This window comes from Macaca thibetana, chromosome 3 (genome assembly GCF_024542745.1).
Source record: "Macaca thibetana thibetana isolate TM-01 chromosome 3, ASM2454274v1, whole genome shotgun sequence".
NCBI classification, from domain to species: Eukaryota; Metazoa; Chordata; class Mammalia; order Primates; family Cercopithecidae; genus Macaca; species Macaca thibetana.
In genome coordinates this window covers 17659555-17680422 of record NC_065580.1, presented here as the reverse complement: position 1 = coordinate 17680422, position 20868 = coordinate 17659555, and the positions used below count along the sequence as shown (strand labels likewise).

Here is a 20868-nt window from a genome sequence, read left to right as displayed (position 1 = left end):
GTGTTGCCCGTTGTTTGATAGCTAAACCTATGCCACCCCTTCAGAAGCCTGTACCAAGACACTTAGAATTTTGCTGCTTTAAGTCAGTCTGATTCACAGCTCATTTTGATCTTACAATATCTGCTACCTTATAGAGAGCAACAACAGTTCTATCACATGTGCTAAGAATAATACTGTCGAATATTGTTAAACTGCTAGGAATCAACTTTTGGAAAAGAGCTAAATGAATGTGTGTTTCCCATGTTGTCTCAATTCAGTTAAAGAGATCTTTTTTTAACCATATGTGCCAGAAATGCTTACCTTGGATCCAAGCTTGAATATGAGATATTTCTGCCAAAAAAAAATGAACAATTTTTACCAAGTTTCAAGTGATTGAAAAAAATAGTGACTGTGATGGTTGGAGAGAATTGTCAAAAACTGCAAAATGTGATTCTAGCTGATCCCCAAAAAAGCAAAGTACAAAGCAGAAGGCTTAGAAGTAGCATAAAATCAAGAGATTTGGCAATCCTAGTGGACCACTGTATTTAGAACAAGAGTATAGGAGAATGACTCTAGAAATAAATTGGCTTTTAAGGACCTGTCTCAAAGAGCAGTGATTTACATTAGGTTTCCTGTAGGAAGATAGTGCCTCATTGACAGACTGCACAGCCCTGGCCAGAACCTTCTGGCCATTTGTAGCACTGAGTTTGGGCCCACAGGCAGAAGACTCAGGTGTTCCCTCCTGCCTTCAACAGGCTTATGAGCTTGACAGTTGCAATACATGTAGCTATTTCATTGGCCTTTTGGTGTGTCTATTAGTTTAAACTCATTTGCTTAACATCCATTGTCAGGCATGGGGGGAGTTTAGGCATTTTTTCATGGTGGAAAGATGTAATATAGAGGCCAACTTCTGAAGCATATGGCTGAAAAACAGCCTCCCTCTTTGTGCCAATGTCTTTTCTTTTCTTTTCTTCTTTTTGAGATGGAGTCTCACTCTATTGCCCAGGGTGGAGTGCAATGGCATGATCTCAGCTCACTGCAACCTCCACCTCCCAGGTTCAAGTGATTCTCCTGCCTCAGCCTCCAGAGTAGCTGGATTACAGGCAGGCACCATCATGCCTGGCTAATTTTGGTATTTTTTAGTAGAGATGGGGTTTCACTATGTTGGCCAGGCTGGGTTTGTCTTCTTATCACAGGGTTCAAGAAAAATAGGCTTTAGAGAAAGACTGCTTGGTTTAGAATCTGCATTTTTACTTTCTAGCTGTGTGACCTTAAGCAAGTTTCTTAATATCTCAGTGCCTCTGTTTTTCGTCTGTAAAAGGGAATGTACTAAACCTGACTCATAGGATCAGTGTGGTTGATATGATATGGTTTGGCTCTGTGTCCTCACCAAATCTCATCTCAAATTGTAATCCCCACACGTCGAGGGAGGGACGTGGTGGGAGGTGATTGGATCATGGGGGTGGTTTCCCCCATGCTGTTCTCACGATAGGGAGTTCTCATGAGATCTGATGGCTTAAAAGTGACAGTTTCCCCTGCATGCTCGCTCTCTCCTGCTGCCATGTAAGACGTGGCTTGCTTCCCCTCTGCCTTCCGCCATGATTGTAAGTTTCCTGAGGCCTCCGCAGCCATGTGGAACTGAGAGACAATTAAACCTTTTTTTCTTCGTAAATTATGCAGTTTCAAGCAGTTCTTTATACCAGTGTGAAAACAAACTAATGTAGTGGTGATTACTTATATTAAGGGGCTCAGCACAAAGTATGTGTTCATAACACATTGGCCATTATATGAGTCAGAGAACTCCACCAGGCATGCATATTTGAGCTAGAAAAGTTGAGCCAGCAGCTGTGACTGAGGTGACCTCTGGGGAAGCAGAAACGTGACTCAGGATTTCTGAGCCTTGTGAGTTCAAAGACTGTGTCTTTCTGCAGGCCTCAGTGTCTGGCCTATCTCACCTTGGTTCCTCTTTCTGTCTTCTGAAGCTCAGGAAAGCCCTCACACCTGGAGGCTCAGGCCCATTTTCCATCCTAAACTAATCCTGGAGCGCTTTACTTATTCAGTCATCATCCGTTTATATATTCATTCACTCAGCACATTGGTGCCATACCATTTGTTAAGTATTTTGGATATTATCTTGTATTTAATTCCCAAAAAATCCTATGATAGAGGTATTATCATAAATGTCCCCATTTCACAGAAAGGAAACTGAGGCAGGCATAAAGAGGTTAGATAATTTGCTCAAGGTCACACAGGTAATAAGTAGTGTGGGATTCAGACCTGGGTCATCTGAGTCCAGCTCCTGCTCTTAAGCTCCAGGCTGTAGCACCCCATCTTGTGAACTGCCTGGAGAAGGACTGGCCTTTCAGGTGGGGGGAATCTTGCTGAAAATGAGATGTTTTTCAGTTTGCTTCCCGTCTGGGCCTACTCTAAGAGTCTATTATTGAGAATACAACCCATTCATGGCCACTGGTGGGATCTTGTTCCATGTACACACTTCTTAAGGAAGTGCAATTCTTCCTTGTGTGACTCCCCTCTATGAAGAAGTTAATAACACAGTTAAAGCCTGTGTGAGGCTTAGCCTCTGGAGGTAGCCAAGACCAAGCACACATCCCTGATGATCTCTAGAATTGACCAAGGAAGTTTAATTGATCATCAGTATGGTGGCTGCCATGCTTTAGGGATTTAATGTCTTGTAAAATTGGGCATACCCCCACAAGATGCCAATGGCCTTTCTCAAAGCAGTTTGCCCCTCACAGGCATGGGCATCTTTTTCCTAACATGTCAACACCTGTGTGCACAGTGGGACCTCAGATGACATTTGTTGGGTGTCATGCATGCCACACATTGTGCTGGTCACTGGAGCCCAATGAATGAAACTAGACTTCTCAAGGAAGCCATAGCTGAGGAAGAGAGTGCAGTCAGGAGGCAGTGGTCACTATTCATGCCTATAGCCATGTCCCCATTCTCACCTTTTCTCTCTTACCTGCCACAATTCCTTGAGTGTGGATTTAAGAGCTTAACGCTGGCCCCATTACTTGTAATTCTGTTCTGCTAAGAGTACCAGGCCTGAATAGAACACCAAAGAAGGAGGGGAACTCCTCATACTTGCCATACGACAAACCTTGAGACCAGGGCAGAGGTTCTCAATCTTGGCAGCCCATTGGAACCACCTTTTAAAGTCAGCTTTTAAAGAAGCATGGATACCCAGGCCCTGCCCTGGAGTTTCTGATCTACTTACTCAACATTTAAAAAAAAAAAGCTCTCTAGGTGAGTCTCACATGCAACCATGAAGGAAGATGCTCCAGGACCGAGGAGGCTTGCATTCAAACAGATACAGAAGTCATTTCCCACTGACCAAAGGCAACCTGTGCTCATCACCATTATTGCCAGCGTACATTTTGTAGAGTTCCTCATTCTCTGCTTTGTACTGGGAAATGAGAAAGTAAAATCAAGTTAGAAGCTTACAGATTGGCTGGGGATCTGATATGGTCTGAGGTCCAGGACCAGCATGTCTCATTCATCATTCATCCTTACTACCTGCTTGGTTGTAGAAACTCAATAAATGTAGCCTATTACCTTTGTTGTTATCATTAACAATAATGATGGGAAATCACAGTGCCAAGGAGTATAACTTCAGTGTCCATTAGAGATGTTATAAGAATACAGAGTAGGCAGGGCCTGGTGGCTCACGCCTATAATCCCAGCACTTTGGGAGGCTGAGGCAAGTGGATCGCTTGAGGTCACGAGTTTGAGACCAGCCTGGCACAAATGGTGAAACCCTGTCTCTACTAAAAAAAAAAAAAAAAAAAAAAAAAAAAAAAAAAAAAAATTAGCTGGGCATGGTGGCATATGCCTGTAGTCCTAGCTACTTGGGAGGCTGAAGCAGGAGAATCCCTTGATCCCAGGAGGTGGAGCTTGGAGTGACCCGAGATTGTGCCACTGCACTCCAGCCTGGGCAACAGAACAAGATTCCATTTCAAAAATCAATCAATCAATCAAACAAACAAACAGAAAACAGAATACAGAGTCATTGGAGTCTGGGGTCAAAAAGCTTCCTGGCAGAAGAAGGCTCTAGCAAGTTCAGATGGACGGGATATTCAAGGCAGGGACGTGTCGAGAACAAAGGCTCAGAGGTGCGTGGGATATTGACAAACCCGGTTACCCCAGCCTGCCTGGAACATGGCCTTCAACTGAGGTTGAGTGTCCAGGAAAGGAGAGGTTGAGGGTGGAACGAGAGCAGGTGGCTAGGAAAGCACAGGCTTTCTTGTGAGGACTCCTCCCCTCTTTCCTTCTTCTCCCCTAAATCCCCCTGCCCCATTATATTTTGAGGTTGGGGTTCATGAAACATTAATTAGTGAGCTAGACATCTGGCTATTACGTGCTTTCTCTGCTCCTGATTTTTAAAATTTTTGTTTATATTTTACCATTTCCTTATATGCTCTTTTGTTGTAAGGGAAGGAGATATATCTCCCTTTGGAATTCTGAAGTGCCAGTTGTCAAATAGCTTCTGGAAGGTTGAACTGAAATGGTTTGAATGCTGCTTTTTACGGAATGTTAAGTTTAGTCAGGCTCTCTGCAGGTAGCTAAACCTTGGTAAATGTTAAAGAGAAAGCCCTCTTTAAAAATACTCTGTTTAAAAGCTGCTTGTTGTAGGAAACCCAATACAGAAGGAATATAGAAAGCAACAATCTCCTTAGATTCTTCTACCACGATTTGTCGATTTGCCTCTCTCTTTTTCTCTTCTCTGTCATCTTGCTACACAAATACATACACACACAAATGGAGTTTTGTAACAAACATATGAGATACATACATGTTTCAAGCTCATAATATTTTACACTGGGGTGATATACCTGCTGTTTTTCAGCCTTCTTATTTTACTTAATATGTGTGGTGATCTTTCCACATTAGTGAGTAAATTCTACATCATTATTTTAAGGGCTGCATAGCGTATCACTTTATGGCTGTATTGTTACCTAACCATTTTCTTGTTTATAGGCATTTAGGTGGTTTCTAATCTTTTTACAATTACATTTTGTTATTAACTTGTAATTAATAGTTGGAGTGCCAGGTACTGTTTTTTAGCATTCATATATTCAACAAGTATTTACTGAGTGTCATACACTAGGCTAGGCACTATAGCAATGGTTCTTCATGAACAAGAGACAAAAATCCCTGCCCTTGTAGAGTTTATATTCTACTATGAGACACAGACAATGAACAAGATAAATAAATAAAAGATAAAGTATGTTAGGTAGTGATAAGTGCAAAGAAGAAAAAAAAGCATGGAAAGGAATATGAAGCATTGAAGAGGGGATGGAAGCAGATTTTGAGAAGGATTGTCAGGAAGGCCTCAGAGAGAGGGGGACTTTTGGATACAGAAAGGAGGAGGTTAGCCATGGGATTACAAGGGGGCAAGCAAAGCATTGCAGGCAAAGAACCAACAAGTGCAAAGGCCCTGAGGCATCAAGATGCTGGTACATTCAAGAAACTCCCTGGAGGTCAGTGAACGTACAATAGAGTTAGTGAGAGAGAGCTTAGTGGGAGATGATGAAAGAAACGTAGGGAGGAAGCAGATCATTTGGGCCCTTGGCTTTTGGAAGGAAAACCTTTGAGAAGCTTTGATCAGAGGACTGATATGATGCGAGTTGTATTTTCATAGGATCATAGCCTGAAGACAGGGCAAACTCAGAGACAGAGACACAGTAGGCTACTGGAATATTCCAGGTAGCAGAATGGAGCAGCCTGGGGAGAGTGACAGTAAGGAAGATGATGAGAAGTGATAGGACTTTGGATGTACTTTGACCCAACAAGATTTGCTGACAGATTGGATGTGGAGTGTGAGAGCAAGAGAGGAGACCAGGAGACGATCCGGATTTTTTTTTTTTTTTTTTTCCCTGAGCAATTGAAAAATGCAGCTGCCATTAACTGAGATGGAGATAAGTGCTCCCAGTGTGAGGGCAGTGGGTTGGGAGGGGCTTCAGGAGCTCAGTTTCAGACTGAAAAGACCGTTGGGATGCAGCATCCCATGCTTTTGAGCAATTTCTCTTTACAGCTGTTCTCATTTGAAACACAGGTTGGCTCCCAGTTTTGAGAAATGGAACTGTTAGATTTTAGGGGATTTCCTCATCATATTTTTAATCAGAGCATATCATCCCTTTCAAGAATCATTTGCTACGTGTGTGTGTGTGTGTATGTGTGTGTGTGTGCATTCACATATTTGTTTTAGCCATAAATCTGTTCATCGTTGATTACGTTTTTGGTTGGCCGTCTTTGTGGATTCTTTGTAACTATGTCCCTTCCCATAAAAACAGGGCCTTTTGTTTCCAGAACCATGATTAGCTCCTAGCAATATTCTCCAATTGAAATCATAATCCGCTCTTTGTGACAGCATTGTGGTTGCTCTTGGAAATGATTAGGATGTCACAATTGGGATTAGGACTCCAGGTGGAGAACAAGTGTGAGGGGCCGATGATAATTTTTCTCAGAAGCAAAAAAATTCCTGCCTCCTACCCCCATGCTCTTAGTGATAAGGGAAGGAGGCCAGGAAAATGTATGATCTATAAATAGAACTGCTTCTAAGGAGCCTGCTGAAGGTTTCATTAGGCATCAGAAAGTCCTTTACACTTAGCAATTAATGGCATTGATTTGACTGTGCTGTAATATAAAGATGGAGAAAAGGAACCTAGACGTGCATCTTTGTGGAGCAGATGTGGGCAAAATGCCTGAGAGAACTCTAAATGGGGGCTATAAATCTCACGTCATCCCCCCAAGCCCCCAGATTATAAAAGCATCTGCTTTTCTGTGTTAACTCTTTGTTGTTGATGATGTGCTTTTATCTGTCACCCCAGGAGCTGCCTACCCACAGCAAGGGTATCCCCAGGACACTCATTCTCTCGCTGTCCCCCAGGACCAAAGGCCAGCACTTGATGCTTGACTCTAGGTGTGCCAATCATGGCACCTCTGTTTTACCCGGTCCCCATAGGGATTGGGCTTATGGTCTGACCCCAACAGCATCGTGCTCAAGCCTGCTGCGCTGACAGGGCCCAGAGAAGGTGTAACAAGCCTGAACTTCTTGGGAAGGCCACAGGGGATCTTCTTCTGTACACTGGTCCATGTTCTCAGACTGGAAAAGTGCCACCAGAAGCCCCCTCCTCCATTTCTCCTGAGTGAATTATGTTCAAGCCAAGCAGCTTTTTCTCCCGGATGGTTTGAATCAGATAGATGACTTCGGTTAGTCATGGAAGACAGCCCTGGGAGAAAAAGGTCTGCTTCTCTATAGAGCTCAGTCATAAATAGACAGGAAGGTGAAGACCTTGTAGGTTTAGCCCTGGGAATAACTGAGGATTTTTTCACCTTTTTAGATCATAGACACCTTTGCTAATCCAATGAAAACTGTAAGTCACTGGAGAAACTCTCAGATACAGCCAGCATTGCTAATGCAGTCATAAAGTTTATAGAATTCCTGAAGTACAGTTGTGAATACCCCTATTTTTATAATCAGACATTTTAAAATTCAATGAATATTTATTATCTACCATGCATTCACCACTGTTCTAGGTACCAGGAATATAGCAGTGAACAAAGGAACCATGTAGTTTTATTTACATATTAACAATGGTTAAAAATCTCCTGAGTAGAAACTCAGGTAATTCTCTTTTTCTTTCTTTTTTATCTTGCTTTCTCATTTTTCTAAACCAAACATGCATTACTTGTATTAGAGAAATGTAATAAAAGAGACAAAATTCATGGTTCATTTCTGAGAATAATGCACAATGACAAATGCTCCTTTGAAAACAGTAGCGATTTGAAATGAATTTGTATCTTATCAGTCATGATAATATAGAGGTATTCTGATAAATAAAGATACTGGTATGTGACGGACACATTATTTAGTCGAAAGCTATGATTGCTTGTAGTGCCTATGGGTAGATGCCTCACAGTAATTAAGGCCTCCTGGGAGTTGAATGTTCCTATTATAGATTAAAAATGGTTCCTCTAAACCAAGGCTTGGCAAACTTGGACTACAGACCAAATCCTGTTTTTGTAAACAGTTTTACTGGAACACTACGATGCCCCTTCATTTACATATTGTCTATGGCTGTTTTTGCACTAAAAAAGCAGTGTTGAGTAGTTATGACAGAGATGGTTTGGCCCACAAAGCCTGAAATGCTTACTAGCTAATCCTTTACAGAAAAGTTTGCTGATCCCTGTTCTAGACTTGTGCTGTCCAATAGCACCTTCTGCAACAATGGAAATCTTCTCTATATGTGTTGTCCAATATGGTAGCCACTAGCTACATGTATCTACTGAGCCCTTGATATGTGGTTAGTGGGATGAGGAACTGACATTTGAATTTAATTTAATTTAATTTAATTTAACTCACATTTAAATATAAATAGCCATGTGTTGTTGGTGACTACCGTATTGGGCAGTGCAACTCTAGACCAAATGACATTCTTTCCGTTTATCTCCCTGAGCCCTATTTTTTTTGTGCCATTGTTCAACCTGAGTGCTATTCTCTTGGTTCTCTCCACGCTCTCTGGACTAAAATGTTTTTCTTTTAAATGTCTTTTACTATTCCTAAATTGGGTAGACGGTGGCCTTTTTGCATGACGTATAGAGTTTATGAAGTTTTCTGCCCAGAAAAATCCCATACTTGGAAAGACAGATTTGCCAGAGGAAAATGTTAAATATTGGGCAGAGAGTGTAGAAAGAGCCCAAATCTGTTTTTTAAAAAATTAATAAACTTCTTTTTCTGGAGCTGTTTTAGTTTCACAGCAAAACTGAGCAGAAGGAACAGAGGGTTCCCATATATTCCTTGTTCCCACACATGCACAACCTCCCACACTATCAACATTCCCCATTAGAGTGGTACATTTGTTATAATAGATGAGCCTACATTGGAACGTTATTATCACTCAAAGTCTATAGTTTATATTTGGGTTCACTTTTGATGTTATAGAGTCCATGAATTTTGACAACTATATAAAAGCATGTTCAAATCCCTCTTTAGGGCATAAGAAGGACAAGATATATGCTTGATTTCTATGTGTCCCAGAAAGTTTATATGTTGGAAACTTGATCCCCAGTGAGGACATGTTGGGAGGTGGGACTTTTAAGAGATGGTTAGGTCATGAAGGCTCTGCTCTTGTGAATGAGTTAATGTCATTCTTGTGGGTTCCCTATAAAAGGATGAGTTTAGCCTCTTTTTCTTTCTCACCCTCACTCTGCCCTTCTGCCATGAGAAATGCAGCAAGAAAGCCCTCACTAGATGCTGGCGCCTCAATCTTGGACTTCTCAGCCTCCAGAATCATGAGCCAGTAAGTGTCTGCTCATTGTAGATTACTCAGTCTGTGGCATTTTCTTATAGCAACACAGAATGGGCTAAGACAATGTATAACCCAACCATTAACCTTTGATTTCTAGATAAAGCCTTGAAGACAGAGCAGGCAAGGCAGGCTGAAGATGATGGAGGGGATGCTAAAAGGAGAAAGAGGAGAAAGAAGGAAAATACTTATCTGCTTTTTGATTTTGATACTCTCTCTTTCCCTGCTGAAAGCTGGAGGCAGGCAGGGAAACATACATGGATATGAGCTTCATATACTTTGAGCATCCTGTCCTCACTATGTGCACCCATGATTTTAAAGGGTGTGTTCTGTGTTTCTCCTACTTATTTCAAGTGCTTTTCAGAGACATCCAAAAGACCTGATACAGAACAATGTTGGCAATGCGAACAGCCAGCCTGATGTTCCTCAGAAGATATGTATTCCCAGAGATTCTTACTGTCCTTGTTATAGCTTGCAAACCTGTCATTTCCAAACCAATTGCATGTTCAGTACCATGAATCCTAAGCAAAACTCTTTGAGGTCTCTGAACTTTGTCCTTTGAATGTGGCCTCTTTCAGTTAGATCGTGTGAAATCCAAGGATGAGTTGGGATTTTCTGTTTTCCATGACACATGTATGGCTTCACAATGAGATTAAGATTTTAGGCAACATGCTTTAATATTTTGTCTTTTAAAGAAAGCCATATATATTTTATTCAAAGTCTCAGATTTTGGTAATGATCTAATACCCCATACCTCCAACTACTCCTTCCTTTCTGATGTCTAATTATTAATGCAGCGTACTGGAAGGGCATTATAAGAATCCCAGTGTCTTTCAGGGAGTGATTTTAAATTATATTTTATCACCACTGAAGATCCTGGTGGTTTATTATTCAATGTCTTTAATGCATTTGCAGCTGAAATGAGGTGTATAGAAATGAGACTGGCATAAGAGATACAAGATATAGTCTGTCAAATTTTGATAATTTAACATACACTATTTATGTCATAGAGTTTTCATGAAGTTTATACATCCTACAATTATGGACATAATTGGGCCAAAAAGTTGATAGCCCATTAAAGTGTAGAGTTATTATTATTTTTTTGAGATGAAGTCTCACTCTGTTGCCCAAGCTGGAGTGCAGTGGCACGATCTCAGTTTACTGCAACTTCCGCGTCCTGGGTTCAAGCAATTCTCCTGCCTCAGCCTCCCGAGTAGCTAGGACTACAGGTGCCTGCCACTGCATGTGGTTAATTTTTGTATTTTTAGTAGAGATCAGGTTTCACTGTGTTGTCCAGGCTGGCCTCAAACTCCTGACCTTGTGATCTGCCTGCCTCGGGTTCCCAAAGTGCTGAGATTACAGGTATGAGCCACTGCACCCGGCCACAGTTGTGTTTTTAATAGAAGGTATTCTATTAAAGTATTATAGTTGAAAACTACTTCTAAACCAGCACCACATCCACATAGAGTGTGTGTAATTCAGCATGAACACTAAGTGAAAGTCAGTAACATGTTGAAGAGGCACCAAGCTGAGCTCTCTCTGCCTGGCTTCCTCATGCATTCCGGGCACGGACCCTGAGTACTGGCTAGCACTGGAAGTATTTAGCCAGCTTGGGAAGTGGAGGAGTGAATCTTTCAATGATCTTAACTGGGCCTGGTATCATTCATAAGTGCATCACAAGACCTTCACTTGCATACTCATTTCTGTTTCCCAAGTGGAGAAGGTAGGGGTAAGGTTGGCTCCTGAGGGAGAATGTATCTATTTTCCTTTCTGGTCATCACATTTCTTCTGGAGGCACAGGCACCGTTATTGTGACTGGAGTGGTGGAGAGGAATGCCAGCTGGAGTTTTTGTCCAAACTTCACACAGTGGTATGTTCTATCCAATACCTTTTTTAATGGGGGAATAAGAGAAGGAACTGTAAGACATAGTATCTGTTGATAGGAAGAGAAATAAACAGGCTTCTTCTCCCCACCCCCAATCCTTTCTTTTTCCCCTGGAGGAGGCTAGAGACTCGGAGGGAGTTCCAAGCCTAAAAAAGTCACTTTGATGTGGTTGGAAGAGCTCTGGCCTAGGAGATGAGACAGCTGGGCCACTGAAAGTGTAACTGGGTCACTCAGGGTCTCTGGGTCTAACCCAGGAATGGAAGGGGAGGACTATCTGAGTCCCTGTGAGTCCTCACACTGGTTTGTAATCTTCTCTGTCTTCACCCTGTGCCATATCCTTCTGCTCAGAAGAGGTCGAAGCTGTTGTCACAAATCTTCTCTGACATGGGCCAATGAGCCTGGCCAGTGTCCTCTACCATTCCCAGGTTAAATGACCTAGGCCAAAGGTGCCTTTCATTTTCTTTTCTATAAAGAATCGTAGGCTTGTTGACTTGCAAAGGGCTTTGAAAACAGCTAGTATAAGATCAGCTATACTTCCAGCTCCTTTTTCTACAGATGAGGCTCAGAGAGTTTCTGTGACTAGCTCACGGTGACTTAGGAAATTAATGGTGAGAATCAGGCCTCGTGACTTTCAGATCATTTTGATATTCTGTGCTTCCTTCCTGATTGGCCTTCTTTATAAATTGACATTTCCACCCCCCCTCCCTGCCAGTCTTTAATGTCTTTAGATCAATTGCCCTTACGTGTTCTTAGAATCAACCCTGAAGCCTTGGAATGAGAGGCAGGGTACTTGAGACATTGATTCTGGAATCCTAAAATTCCCTGAGGGGCACAACAACTGTTACTCCCTTCCAGCCACTCCAACCTGAGATATCTGGCAGGAGATACCATGGAGTTTTGTTAAAACATTGCATGATGAAATGAGTGGAATAATGCCACCCCTCAAACTCTCTTCCCACCCCCTACCTGGGGTGTGGATTTGTAAAAGTGTCTGTCTGGGCAGCGTCCTGGTCACCCTCCTCATATAAGACAAAAGGAAGAAAGCTGGGGCTCTGGCTATCTGGCCATCGTGGTTGCCATTCTCATTATTCCCTCCCATGACTGGGTGACAGAAAACAGCATAAAGGCTGTTGAACCACTGTATCAAATCATCATCCTTTTGTCCCGAGGCTTATCAGGTCAGCAGAGTTGCCTTTTATTCCTGTTCCACAGGATAAAGCTTTCCTGTCATGGCAACGTATTCAGGTAAAGTCATTTGTTCTTGGTGTTTTTGTTCAAAAGAATGGAAAAACTAGTTGTACTGAATGGCTAGCACATTGACCATCCTACAGAACATTTTATAATAGCCACTGCAGATGTGCTGGGGGAAGAAAATCAACCTGTGTTCCAGAAACACCCAGCATCCCTTTACTCAAGTTACACAGTCTGTTCTGCACCATTACTTAAACAAGTATCAAGTGACCTGCTATTATCAGGAAGCTGATAAAGGGACAGAAAATAAAATAGGAGATGTGATCCCAGCTCATAAAGAGCTAAAAACAATCTGGCTAGGGACATGAAACTCATACAAAGAGGGGAACTTATCAGGAAGTATTCTAATGACAGGTTAATGAACATGGTAGACACAGAATCAATGATAGCTGAATGTGCTCACCAAGGCCTGTGGCCAGGAGATACACTAGGACTGTCATTGCACAGTGAAGATGGCCATGGTAACCCTGATAAATTTAGACTTCACCCTGAGGGCAGTAGGATCCTATTGAAGGGCTTTTTTTGGTTGAAAGTTTATTTTAATTATTTAATTTAATATAAAGTTCTGGGATACATATGCAGGATGTGCAGATTTGTTACATAGGTAAACGTGTTCCATGATAGTTTGCTGTACCTGTCAACCCATCACCTAGGTATTAAGCCCCATAGGCATTAGCTATTAAAACTTATCCTGATGCTCTGCCTCCCCCTGTACTCCCAACAGGCCCCACTGTGTATTGTTCTCCTCCCTGTGTCCATGTGTTCTCATTGTTCAGCTCCCACTTCTAAGTGAGAACATACGGTGTTTGGTTTTCTGTTCCGGTGTTAATTTGCTGAGGATAATGACTTCCAGCTCCATCCATGTTCCTGCAAAGGACATGATCTCATTCCTTTTTATGGCTGCAAAGTATTCCATGGTGTATATGTAGCATATTTTCTTTATCCAGTCTATATTGAAGGGCTTTTAATTGGAGGGTAACGTGATTAGATTTCTCACTCAGAGAGAAAACACTGCCTGCTGGGTGGAGAATAATATGGAATATGGGAGGATATGGGTGGTCTTGACATGGAATTGGAGAAGAGAAGATGGAAGTGAAAGGTAGATCAGTAGAAACTGATGGATTTGAGGGAAACTCTTCAATGGGAAACCATTGGGGGGCTTTGAGAAGAAGAACGACGTGATCCAACTTGTGCTTTTAACAGGATCACTCTAGCTTCTGTGTTGAATATATATGTTTCACTGGAGGTGAGAAGAGGGCAGTAACAGAGAGACTAGTGATTGTAATAATCTAGGTGAGGGATAATGGGCTTTGACCAGGAAGGTAGCAGTGGAGGTCATGAGAGGTAGTCAAATTTTGCCTTTAATTTGAAAGTTGAGCCAACAGGCTTTGCTCATAGACTAGGTGTGAGAGAAAGAAAAGTCAAGGATGACTCCAAGGCTTTTTTGGTCTCAGCGGCTGAAAGTTGGAATTGCCATCAACTGAGATTGAGAGGAAAGCAGGAATGGTTGGATTTATAGGGAAAGTGCTGGGTGTTGACATTTGCGATACCTATTGGCTATTCTAGTGGAGGTATTAAGTAGGCAAGTGGATTACAAGTCTTGAGTTCAATGTGAGGTGGGGACTGGAGACATAAATTTGGGAATCTTTGGCATACAGATGGTCTCTAAGGCCATAGAATAGATGGTAACACCAACGGAGTAAATGTAAGTAGAAAAGAGAAGTATCGGACTGAATCCTGGGCACTTGAAAGTTAAGAGGCGAAGGTGGTCAGGGAGGAGCCGCAAAGTAGATGGAAAATCTATGGTCTGTGAGTTGTTGGAAAACCTGGCTGTGTGATGCTTGGAAGCTGTGTGGATAAAGCCTTTTGAAGGGAGGAAATGAGGAAACGTGACAATTGCTAATGGTGGGTTAAGAAAAAAGAGGACCATCGAGCTTCCCTTGGAATTAGCAGCGTGAAGTGCAATGGTGAACTTGATAAGAAGAGTTTAGGGGAAGTAGAGGAAGCAAAAATGTAATTGTACTGGTTTCAGAAAAAAATGGGAGACAAGAAATTGGATATATTGACCACAGATATCTCTTGTGAAGAGCCTTGCTGCAAAGGAAAGGAAAGAAATGGGGAGGGGTAGTTGGAAGTGGAAGTGGGGTAAAGGAACTTGCTGGTATTTGATGACAGTTTCAGCGGCTGATGCAGTGAGCCTGATGGAGGGCAGGTGTCTATCTGCTGAACCTTCAGAAAGGGTGAGTGCTTTGGGCCAGAGATTGTGTGGCTCCAGGGCCAGGGGCAGACCTTGGGGTTTTCTTCCTGGTCTCTTTGTAACTCTCTTTGTGTCTGTACCCATTTCAGTGTTCTAACCCATTTGTCTTTATTCAGGATCTCCTATGTCTCCCTTTGGAACATTATCTCCTGAGCCTGTTTCCTCTGGATTGGTTTTCCCTATGTTCTCAGGACACTTACCTGTACCCCTCCAGTGAGCGAGCAGATGACCTCCTGGCTGTGACTGTCCATCTGCACAGCTCTGACCTTCACATCTGTCATTCCAAGTCAGTCTAACCCAACTCATGGTTCCGAATTGTCTTGTGTTGCTGCCCAAGATCAAGACCCTCTTCCAAACTTTTATGCATAGTTTAGTTCATTAATATATAATGCAGGTGCCAGTTATTCAGATTCACATTCCAAATATTTTAAACTCTCATTCTTTTAATTACATACATTATATTGTCAGCAAATTAGAATATACCTATAAACAAAAGGAAAACAAGCCTCCATTGGCCCACTACTCTCATCTGGCTGCTGTTAATGTCATATGGTTCATAGATATAATAATACACCTAAAAACAAACGTGTTCCATTGACGAATTCTGTTCATTCAGACCAATCAGCAACCAACACAATTTCTGCAACCCGTGACCCCATTCTTCCAAGAGCTTTTACTTTCTTTTCCTCTGAACACAACTCCCTTCATTGTCCATTCCTCTAGCTCCTTCTTCATCATGTGAATGTCACGTGAATATCTGTGAAGGCTTTCAAGCATTTCTTCCAGATATTGTTTTCACATTATACAAAACAACAGTATGTGTATACAGGAAGAAAGAAACAGTTGAGTTTGCTCAGAAAATAGAGGCATGAAATGCAGATCAATTTGTTTCCTGCCTGCAACTCTATCTCTCTGCACAAAAAGGTATCTGTTGCCCATCTCACCTGGAATATGCAAAATGTGTCAGATTTCTTTAGTGTTTCCCCAACTTGTAGTGAGTGTTGCAAATTAAATTCCAGACTCACCAGCCCGTGCTTCATTCATTGGTTTGGGAACTGACATATTTTTGTTCTTTGCTGTTCATTTCCCGCTTGCTGGATGGCACAGTTTTAGTAGGTTGCAGGGATCTCCTTTTGCTCACACCAAGAGTGCTTAGCTGAAGAGTTGGCCCATCCATTTGGAATCCACCTTTCTGAGGAAATGTTCAAGTTTATCATTATATCCTCTCTACTCAGCCCCTTCCTTGTTCCTAGAGGTCAGCATCCCCTAGGGGTGGCCAGAATTAACATCTACTTCTTCCAGGTCTCAATGACATCTCAGTGAAACAGCCAGCTCTCAGATTCTATGGTGTTGAAAACAGCGTTAGGCATAAACATCAATAAAGCTTGATCGTGTGTTAGTTGGAAGGCCTTGGCCAGTCTGGGACTACTCACAATTCTTGTAGGTATGGAGGTTTCCATTTTCTACCCTCTTCGCTTCCCCAGCGTCAGCCTTTGTCACAGCCAAGCACAGATACTTTGAGGAGTTAATAATTCCCTTTCTGGTTTCAGCAATCTCTTATTTGGCTTTTCTGCCTATGAAACTAAATGCTCCCACACAATCATTAGCAAGTGTGGGAATTGTTGTTAGGAGCTGAATATTTATTGTACACCCACAAATTTTTAGGTGCCATGCAGAACATGATTGCCCAGGATTGCTTTTGTTAAGATACCAGAGGAAGTTAATTAGCATTTGAGAGAAGTGCCTGCATTGCAAAACGGCCTCCTGACCATTGTGACAGAACAGGAGGGGTGCTGGAGGAGAAGCAGCACAGACCAGAATGGATGTAGGCTGGACCCAGACTCTGTCCATGGTGCTGAGTAGATGTCCTCTAAGGCAGCAGTCCCCAACCTTTTTGGCATCAGGAACTGGTTTCATGGAAGACCATTTTTCTATGGACTGGGGTGGAGGGTGGAGAATGGTTTCAGGATGAAACTGTTCCACCTTAGATCATCAGGTATTAGTTAGAGTTTCTAAAGGAGGGTGCAACCTAGATCCCTTCCATGTGCAGTTCACAATAGGGTTTGCGCTCCTATGAGAATCTAATGGTGCAGCTGATCTGACAGGAGATAGAGCTCTGGTGGTAATGCTCGCTCGCCTGCCCACCTGCAGCTCACCTTCTGCTGTGGAGCCCAGTTCCTAACAGGGGGAACCCCTGCTCTAAGAACACAGAAGGAGGAGGGTTGGAAGAGAAGCCAAACCCAGAGGGAAGAGGCTGAAAGAGTTGAGGAAACCAATCTCCAAAACTCTGGTATTTGTTCATCTTCACTCCACACAACCCTGGGATAGAAACCAGTATGGAGTTCTGGGGCTCTGGAAGTGTGTGGCACTTGCTCAGGATGGGCCAGGAGATGCAGTATAGGGTTTTGGTCAGACTTATGTGTGTTTGAGTCCTGTCTCAGCAATTCATGAGTAGGTGTCCTTGGGTAGGTTACACAATGTATGTGGGCCTCTGTTTTCTCATCTGAAAAATGGGCATCATAACGTCTCCATGCAGGTTTATTTTGCAGCTTAGAAATGAAGTATATTGTGAGCCTGGTACTACGTCTGTCCCACAGAAGGTAGTCAGCACATGCTAGCTATTATTAATGGCTGTTGTGGTCAGTTCCTATTGGGTGAAATTCAGCCCCCAATATTTCACGTGGGTCCTTTTCTATTTTCCCTAAGTGTTGGCTGGTCTGAGAAATAAAGGAAAAGGGTAAAAAAGAGAAATTTTAAAGCTGGGTGTCCGGGGGAGACATCACATGTCGGCAGGTTCCATGATGCCCCCGAAGTCACAAAACCAGCAAGTTTTTATTCGTGATTTTCAAAGGGGAGGGAGTGCATGAATAGGGTGTGGGTCACAGAGATCACATGCTTCACAAGGTAATAGAACATCACAAGGCAAATGGAGGCAAGGTGAGATCACAGGACTGGGGTGAAATTAAAATTGCTAATGAAGTTTCAGGCATGCATTGTCATTGATAACATCTTATCAGGAGACAGGGTTTGAGAGCAGACAACCGGTCTGACCACAATTTATTAGGTGAGAATTTCCTCATCCTAATAGGCCTGGGAGCGCTACAGGAGACCAGGGCTTATTTCCTCCCTTATCTGCAACCGTAAAAGACAAACATTCCCAAAGCAGCCATTTCAGAGGCCTCCCCTTAGGAACACATTCTCTGTCTCAGGGATGTTCTTGGTGAGAAAAAGAACTCAGCGATATTTCTCCTATTTGCTTTTGAAAGAAGAGAAATATGGGTCTGTTCTGCCTGGCCCACAGGCAGCCAGACTTTAAGGTTATCTCCTTTGTTCCCTGAACATCGCTGTTATCCTGTTCTTTTTTCAAGGTGCCCAGATTTCATATTGTTTAAACAATTTGTGCAGTTAGCGTCATCATCACAGGGTCCTGAGGTGACATTCTTCCTCAGCTTATGAAGATGACAGGATTAAGAGATTAAAGTAAAGACAGGCATAAGAAATCACAAGAGTATTGATTGGGGAAGTGATGTGTCCATGAAATCTTCACAATTTATGTTCAGAGATTGCAGTAAAGACAGGCGTAAGAAATTATAAAAGTATTAATTTAGGGAACTAATAAATGTCCATGAAATCTTCACAATTTATGTTCTTCTGCCATGGCTTCAGCTGGTCCCCCTGTTCAAGGTCCCTGACTTCCTGTAACAAGTTCCAATTACACACTTGCAGTCATGTATCTGCAGAGACCTGAAGAAGATGAATCCTGGGCCAGCTACCCTAGGCAGAGTCCCAAAGAAGATACACTACCAAGTTCCTTAGGAACAGGGGGAAAAAGCTGTCTGTATTTGAACATGGAAAGATCTATTGAAGGGGGTAGGAGAAGAAAGCCCTGTGTAGAGGTCACCATCCCATAGACCCTCATCCTCCTCTTTGCAAATCAAGACTGAAAAGCCTGGGAAATGTGTATAGCTGGCATTCTGAGCCATGTGTATGCCGTGTCCTATAGAAGGAGAGCACTTAATCCAGGTAATTAAAAGTGTCAGCTCCTTATCCAGGAGAGGGTTCTATTAAATTATGTACAGTAAATATTTTTGCAAGTTGGAACTCTGAAGACTTATTGATCTGTGGCAAGCTGCCAGGCAGCTGGTAAAGATTTGGAAAATGGTTCTCAATCCAGGGCAGGTCTTAGGAGGAGTGGGGGGGGAAACCAGTCTGGAGGATCTTTTGTTTCACCTTTATCTTTGCCTCCCTCGAGGTGCCTGCAATTTCTCTCAGGGCTGCCAAATCAATAGCAGACAATGATATAAACAACTTGGTTAGTGCAGCCTCCATGATTCTGATACAAGCCACAGCACAGTCCCTCAGGTGGGGCAGCTTGGATGGAGTCCTCGATAAGGAGGGAAATTGATGTCAGGTTACCAAGAGAGTTTGGTCCAGCAGAGAGAACAAGCAGCACTGTTAGGAGATGGGCAGAAGGGATGAATCTACCTGACCCTTAGCTCAGCTTTCTCTTCCAAGAGTTCCTGACCTATGCACTGAGGTCAACCCTCTTCTCCTGCCACCAGGGTCCCTATCTGTCTCTCTTCCTCTCTTCTGCCTCAGCACTTGGTGCTGGTGCTCTGCCCCCAGAGGGCACTCTGGAAATGACGCTGCTTTAGTAGTTAGGTCTTGAGAACAGATGGGAAGTGAAGCCAGGTTTCACCAGATCTCGCCTCATGGTCCTAGTTCTGGACAATTGGACAGGCACCCTGTGGAGGAGGCCAAGGCAACAGCTGAGAGGGCCACCCAAATGCCCCCAACTCCTGGGTTTCCTACCAGCTTCCTGTAGGGGGTTCCTGTTTCTGGTTTTCTTCTCTGTCTTGAGGATACTCATGGCAGTATCCTCAGTTTTTAGAACACTTCCTGGCATAGAGTAGGTGCTCAATAAATATCTGTTGAAAGAATGAATGACTCTTTCCTTTCTTGTCTTGATTTAGTTGTCCTCAGAAGGTTCCCAGGGCTGGAGCAGAGGGTGGGGTGGAGAAAGGACTATCCCAGTGCTTGGAACTTTCAGAAAATCCTGTTGTGCCCATATGCAGAGGAATGCAGCAGGGACCTGGAGTCCAGGCATGTCCCGTCACTTAGAAACTGCTGGCAGCTGGGCTGTAGGACAGAAGAAGCAACCAGAAACAAAGGGACAGCTGGTCCAGGACCGATATAAATTCAGAAGCAGGCCCTGGGGTAGCCCAGGAGATGCCTCCCACTGACCCTCCTCTCTCCCTGATCCCAGTCTTCACTCCTGTACCTGGCAGCTCCTGGCTACCCCCTTCCCTTCTCCTTTTCATTTTTGTCACTGGCGGTCTTAGCTTGATTGTGGGGACCTGACACAGCCTGAAGCAGGTCCCTGGACCCCCTGAACTCTCCTTCTGCTGCCTGGCACTTTGCAGATTTGTGGCTCATTTGTGCTTTCAGTGGTTATGGAAGAATAAAAGAAAGGAACCCACAAATAGACAATTTTGCTGCTCATTAGTAACTTCTGACGGGTGAGAGAAGCTCATGAAAACAGTCACAATACAGTGCGCAGTTTGCGATTACTATTTTTCCCCCCTTTAAACTTCTCGTTGCCTCACCTCTCCCCCATTAGCGCAATTCGATGGGATCTTGTTGGCATCGCAGATGTGTTCATAGCAGAGATTTGTGGTTGCCTCTGTTGGGTCAGGTTGGCATTCCGGGTGAGAAGTTCGGGTGATGTTAGAGGGAAGACTGGGGAGATGGTGCATGTGTGTCCTAGGTATTTCTGAGGCCATGTTCTTTTTTCCTAAATCTGGAAAAACTTGCTAATTTTTCCTCCAGCGTCTCTGGGAAAAGGAAGCCGGGCTCTGTGCGTGAAGTTGAGCTCTCTGCAGGGAGCCATTACTTTGCTGTTTAAAGAAGGCTTTATGCTTCACAGCTTTAGATCATTTCACATGATGAAACACCGTCTCACCACTGACAATTGTAATTTAAAATGTTTGACGGTCTTTTCAACTGAGAAAGAGTAATTGTCACTTGCCACGGGCAGACTTGGAGAGTCGCTGTTACACGCCAACTGGAAGAGTCTCGCTGGCCCCGTCCTGGTCATCCTGGGCTACACGACTTTATTTGCTGCTCTTCCTCATCCTCACTCTTTTCACCCACCTTGGCCACTCTGT

General features: G+C 43.2%; 2 protein-coding genes across 2 annotated transcripts in view; both read left to right on the top strand.

Moving 5' to 3' along the window:
• The window catches only part of AGK (acylglycerol kinase), a 985672-nt gene that overhangs the window by 645605 nt on the left and 319199 nt on the right, over positions 1-20868 (top strand). The gene's annotated exons all lie outside the window — the stretch shown is intronic.
• TMEM178B (transmembrane protein 178B) overlaps positions 1-20868 on the top strand; it is a 406833-nt gene that overhangs the window by 244521 nt on the left and 141444 nt on the right. The gene's annotated exons all lie outside the window — the stretch shown is intronic.